This window comes from Triticum aestivum, chromosome 6A (genome assembly GCF_018294505.1).
Source record: "Triticum aestivum cultivar Chinese Spring chromosome 6A, IWGSC CS RefSeq v2.1, whole genome shotgun sequence".
NCBI lineage: Eukaryota > Viridiplantae > Streptophyta > Magnoliopsida > Poales > Poaceae > Triticum > Triticum aestivum.
Window position 1 is genome coordinate 619,077,413 of NC_057809.1, and position 6,663 is coordinate 619,084,075.

At 43.7% G+C, this 6,663-nt stretch overlaps 1 long non-coding RNA gene across 2 annotated transcripts; it reads right to left on the reverse strand.

Annotated features, from left to right (window-relative positions):
• Positions 1-691: 691 nt before the first annotated feature.
• LOC123131461 (uncharacterized) lies at positions 692-4,558 on the reverse strand. Of its 2 annotated transcripts, XR_006464182.1 has the most exons (7): positions 3,779-4,558; positions 3,370-3,499; positions 2,667-3,267; positions 2,494-2,582; positions 2,281-2,398; positions 1,178-1,361; positions 692-1,028 (listed from the first exon to the last, which is right to left on the reverse strand). It is a non-coding gene; the product is annotated as an uncharacterized lncRNA (long non-coding RNA). The 2 variants fall into 2 exon arrangements; XR_006464183.1 differs by lacking the exon at positions 3,370-3,499 and having other exon boundaries at positions 3,779-4,556.
• Positions 4,559-6,663: the final 2,105 nt, after the last annotated feature.

The window sequence follows — 6,663 nt, forward strand, 5'->3', positions numbered from 1 at the left end:
AATCAACCAAGCCCCAGCATGCTGACCTTATAGATGACTGCAAGAAATTGTTTCTCTTGTTTCATTGTGATAGTGGATAGGATCGTCTCCTTTCTAGTGCCTACAAAGCAAAGACCAATTGACATAAGATTGGAAAAAGGCTATGCCGCTGAAAAAGTGAGCTAGACGGGGTTGCTGACGGCAGAGACATGCTATATGTACCAAGTATGTAGACTGTAGTGAAGAAATGCATCATCTTTAACATCAGGACATGCTATGTATTAAGTTGACATTAATAATTTCCAGGCAGGCAAAATTTAAGAAAAATGCTGCGTGAATCTGAATTGCACACTAAATGATTCAGAATTGAATGTAAGAACAAAACTAAGAGTGCTCCTCCATCTAAACAATCCACAAGTACTCGTTAAACTGGAATTATTTATCACCTTCACTTAGCCATAGTAATTCTGAAGACTGAATTTCAGAAACAACAATTCTAATAATCATTACAAGGTAATTACCCATATTCTTGTTTGATGCTATCGGTAGTAAGACCGGCGGGTTTTCCTCTGTTTTTATTTCTTGGTGAAATCCGACAATCAACTCTCGATAAGGATAACTGGAAGTAGCTGACCAGCAGACTCGTAGCAACAACAATGTGAAGTTTATGGATATATGATATTTCTCATTGCAATTAATGCCACTAAATTTATTGATCCATCAAAATCATGCATAAGTACAAAATAAAATGAATCTGAGTTGAGGGGAATAAGGATCAAAAGAATGAATGAATGGATCTCTATTACAACAATAACTACACACTTTTTCCAGAGTGACTTATATATATGCTTGCTACAACTATCTTCTACGCACCACCCTTGCTGCAGAATCGGCTGCGGTATCAGGTTCCTTCTCCCAGTAACCACCTGTGTCACAATTTTGTTGTAGTTATTCTGAATAGCTGTCGTTGTCTCCCTCTGAGACTTGTGAGTGGGAAGAGGCGACCCATTGAACACACATTGTTATACGCGAGGCAAGAAATCACCGCACTGCACCACGCACCGCCGACCACAATGTCAAGTCCGTGATCAAAATTAAGAAGTGTTCTTGGCTTCCAACCTTGACCAAAAACTGCCACCAGAACGCCATGTGGTCTCTCAAGAGGCGGGAAAGATTCTGGGGAAGCACCAGGACATACCTTCTACATCTCGGTGGTCGTGATGGGTGGCGTTGATCTCGACGCCCCCTAGCAATGGCTCCATGGAGGGTTAGGGATTCTTCGGAGCGTGCTTTTATATTGGATGAGATGTGTGCCTCCCTCCTGTGAGCTTGCGACAATGCGCTCGTGACCGTCGTCCTCCACGCGTCATTGAAACACGAAACTGAATGAAGAAACAGTAAGCATATTGCTTCATGAAAAATCAAATACTATTGCAACTAAATATATAACACAGTAATGAGAGCGTCGAGGTTCTTGTGTGTATAGTCAGCCGGCAATAAGGTACAAATATGTTCTTCTTTCATCAGTTTTATGTTTGTAGCAATGACAATACTTTTAAGCCACTGACTATTATAATCTATGAAAGAATGCTCCTGAGCAAACAAACTCGGGCCATATGAGTCTTTTTTTTCGCAAGAAACCATGTAAAGTCCACTGATATTTGATAGTTGAAAAATTGGAAACTAAACATTAGCATATTCTAGGGGACCAGCACAAGTGAGATATGTGGCCAGCGGTAAGGAATATTGACCACTCACAACATAAACAAAATTGTTCAACCTGATGTACCAGGAAATTATCGGCGTGGACGAGGTCTATTCAAATTTTCCTAAAGCACAAATTCAAAGTCCCGGTTAAGTATATAGTATACTGCTTACTGGAGAAATCATAATATTAGATTATTCTATAATTAAAGCATGTAAAGGTTGGAACACGCTGAATAAATGTCACTTTAAAAAATAGCCTTGAATTTTCTATAGTTAATTGCCCGTGCGATGCAACAGAGACATACATATTTGAGTGGCTCAACGACAATCGTCCTGTAAATCTCCCCTCCCTCTCTGATCTTCCTCTCTCTACATATATGCCCATCTCCCTTCCTCCTATCTCCCTCTCTCTCTACATATATCCCCATCTTCCTTCCTCCGCTCTCCCTTCCTTCCACCCTCTCTCGCTCATTGTAGGCATCATAGGGGACAGACATTTTGTAGAGTACTAATAATTTCCAAGGACCATTGTTCGCCTACATCTATAGCACATGCCTCTCTTCCTCCCACCCGCTCTTCCTAAGGTCTTCCTACCTTCCTAAGGTCTTCCCACGACAAATGAAAGGGAACAGAGAAGTAGCGGAGGTTTGCTTCGGATATTCTTCCATTGAGATACCATGCTGAACGGAAGCTTCTTCGTCGATTCCTTCACCTATATAACAATCATTAAGCATATCAAATAGGGCTTGGTGTTCAGTAAGCAGCTGGAAAGGATTAAATGGAGTCCGCCTTTCACGAAGTCCCTACCAATGTATCCCGTCGGATGTCTCTGGCGTCAACTCTATAAAACACTTGTAACAAACTTCTTCCCTGCTCAATATATTGGAGCAACTATGCTGCATTTGTAGAAGAAAATGACTCACAAGGAACAATCATTTTCTCTAAATAAAACATAAGAAACAAGTTGTATGTTGACTTACTCCTTTTAATCAAACATGCTCCATGGCATGGCACAAGTCTTCATGTTCCTATCAAAACCGCAACCGAGTTGCAGAAGCACTTGGTCTTATCTCGTAATCTAGCAAACAATCAGAACTACCACCAAATGTGACTACCACGGTACAACATATGCTATGTCATGTATCACATATCAATCTGTCACGAGTCATAAGACAAGAATAATACTATAGCCAAGATCTAAATGGGGCTTCACTGCAATCTACAACTGGATTTTCAAAGAAGCGCAACGGAAGCATGTTGAATAAGTAAATATATTGTACAAACAGATTCTAATGGTGTATATCTGTATATGCAGCAAGTTGAAAAGTAAGAGATGCAGACAGCAAGCAATTGTCAGAGCACTTCAAAATATCATGATTAACAGGTGGCAAATAAATCATGAAACATGGGCTGTAACTTTCAACAAATAAACCAAACATCATAATGTCAGCACCCATCAGCATTGCAGGTGACGACCATGTTGCTGCCCTTGCCATTGTGGTTATGGTCATCCAAATCTTCCTCCTCGTCCTTCTATATAAATAATGCCCAGCATTGTGAACACCGCGACTCGGTTTTGACCTGCATCCATGCGAGTGAGATGGATCAGAGACTGATCTTGCATGAAAGGAAGAGGAAAACTATGGGAAAATAGAGGAACCCCAATGAATCTTGTTCACATACATTTGGTGTGTAGATGGATGGTTGCGACAGTGCAACAACAACACATGCCAGCATCACACGGAATATTTCTTACGACGATCGCTTGCAAGACTTGGTAGGGCAGAGGAGCCTTGGTGTAGATGGCTACGGTCTGTGTCAGCTACGTACTTTCCGTTAGAGCACGTACGTACGCAGTGGTCGCTAAATGTGCACATTCAGCTCAGAACTCAAGAATCAAGAAACAGTACACATTCCAATGGTGAACTACAATGATGCTACTACAACAGAATCGCTATTAAAATCGGAATTACAAAAGACTGAAGAAATTACTGTTATAAGCACTCTTGACACGGTATCTTTTTTCGTTGGCCAACACAAACAATCTGCAAACTTAATAGAAAAGAATGCAAAGAGAAGAAAAAAGGCAAACCTTATGTGTGAATCAATGGATTGTGTGCCCGGCGGCCAAGCCACAACCATCCACGCAGATGAGCCTCGTCCAAATTCTTATACCGTACATTATACGTCCATTCCATCACGATTGGAACACCCAGACATCAAATAAACGCCAGCCTGCGAGATCCCTAGCCACCGCCGAGCCAACTGTATCATCACTGTGATCCAGCCAAGGAGCCGCCATGCTTGGCAGGGGAAGGACGACGCCGACGCCATCGACGCAGATGAGCAGCGCGCGACCTGCCCCCACGGGTCCCATCGCAGAAGATGCCAACGGAAACAGGGAACTGGCCGACATCACCTCCATCATCCCGGACACGGTGTGCCCGGATGGCCGCCATGGGGAGTGGCTGCCACAACAGCGATTCATGCAGAGACGGAAGACGGGGCGCGATAGCGGAGTTGGGAGAGATAGAAGACCATGGGGCAGCCGGGGGAGGGGGCGGCAGCGACGATTATGCGTATCCCGGAGTTCGTCGGCAGGGTTTGAAACCGCCCTGCCCTGAAGACTTGGCGGCGGCGATTCCCGGAGTTCGGCGGCGGTGGGATTGAAACCGCCCTGCCTTGCAGAGGCGGGGGCGGGATTCAAACCGCCATACCTTGCAGCGGCGGCGGCGGCGGTGGCAACGATCGATGGGAGTGGGCAAGCAAGGATGGGGATCGATGGAGTTTTTTAGCGGCGGCGGCGGCGGCGGAAACGATAGATGGGATCGATGGGAGTGGGCAACGCATGATGGGGTCGATGGTTTTTTTTTTTGGGCTTTTTTGGATGGCTGCGTGGAAGGGATGGGTAGGGAAGGTGATGAAAAAAACCAGTGAAAAAAAACCGTGAAGACTATTCATCAACCGTTTCATTAGAAATAGAGATTACAACCCGCCTTAGTACTTCCTTCGTCTTCGTTTTATATAATATAAAAGCATGCATCGCACCGTCCTACGCAGTGGTTAACGTACACCGACGTTCACTTTGCCATATGTGCTTTCTCTCTCCTTGGATCTGGCCCAGAGTTCCGGTGGCAAGCACAGCCATGAGCACCAAGCCGGCCGACAGCCACACATTCGGCTGCATCGACTCCATCTCCTCGTTGTTGCTAGCGGCATCGTCCTTGGCCATCTCATCAGCGATTCCGTCAATGTACTTTCAGGCAAGGGGTGTGATGAAAAGTTGGTCAATGATGAATTACAAAGCTTCACTGAATTATGTAGGAAGCAAGAAAATGTGATAATTGCAACCGTAAATTAAGGAATCATATACGACACTTGTTGAAGCATGATTTTTATACAATGGAAACAAATACTGGTGGAAGCAAAGAAGCCTAGGTGATTACAAGGAGACAACTTCGTGATGTCTTGATCGTCTTTGTATCCGTTTGGGTCAGTTGAAGGGAAAAAAAATTATATGAGATCAGGTCTCATGATTAGCAAATGAGATCCGTCATGATGAATGATACGTGACATTCACAAATCATAAAGCATCTAATTTCTCTTCTCTTCCCCTGATTTTAAGTGGGGTGGGAAATGTTTTGTGATTTGTAAATGCCACGTGTCATCCATCAGAATGGGTCTCACGTGAGACCTGGTCTCATAGAATTCTTTTTCCAGTTAAAGGGCCGGTGTCCAGCTGCGTCCGTCCAAAATTAGAGGTGTGCCCAATCGGCCAACGCATTTCGTTCGCGCGCTCAAAATGTATGTAAGCTAAGGCCAAAGTTCATACCGGTGTCCGGGTACGTTCCATCAGGCGGCATACATGCCAGCCTACGAAAAAAATATCACAATTCATGCCAGCACAATTTCCAATGCCGGATGCATTTGCCAGCACATAAGGCTGATCATAGTGGGAGTAACTTAGCAAGTAACATAGCGCATTTGAAGACAGGTTTACTTATGTGGCATAGAGTTAATGAGGAGAAAGGTGTTCGGAGTAACATAATATGCTACTGTAACATAACGTAACCCAAAGCAAAATAAGTCTATGATGTAATAAATATCATCATCTATGATACTACTTGTATGTTACTTTGCACTATGAAAGTGGTAACAAAGACTAGTGTCATATGCATGACACTAGTCTAAGTTACTCCCAGTATGACTAGCCTAAAAAGAGTCATAGTTCATGCATGGTCAAACAACTTATATGCTATTCACCCGTAAAAGAAACTTATATACTATTTGAGCGAGATGGGCATCCCGATTCCTGAAGGCACCTGGCCCGCACATGAAAGACACAATCGAAAAGACATGCATGCAATAAAATCCTCTTCTTTCCTAAAGAGAACGTTAGTCTGAAACCGTGAGTCAGGAAAATCCTAAGGGCATGTATAATGGTTGATAAGATAGTCTTATCTTAAGTTTTGCATATAATTTAGAGATGATAAAAGAACATGTCTAATGGGTCATCTCTTAGTCTTATCTTCAATAACTAGCTATTATTAAAAACACGGTGAGACATATTATGATAAAAGATCATCTCTTATCTTCTCTTAAATAAGAGATTGTTGGGGAACATAGTAATTTAAAAAAAAATTCTACGCACACGCAAGATCATGGTGATACATAGCAACGAGAGGGGAGTGTTGTCCACGTACCCTCGTAGACCGAAAGCGGAAGCGTTAGCACAATGCGGTTGATATAGTCGTACGTCTTCACAATCCGACCGATCAAGTACCGAACGCACGACACCTCCGAGTTCAGCAGACGTTCAGCTCGATGACGTCCCTCGAACTCCGATCCAGCCGAGTGTTGAGGGAGAGTTTCGTCAGCACAACGGCGTGGTGACGATGTTGATGTTCTACCGACGCAGGGCTTCGCCTAAGCACCGCTACAGTATTATCGAGGTGGACTATGATGGAGGGGGGCACC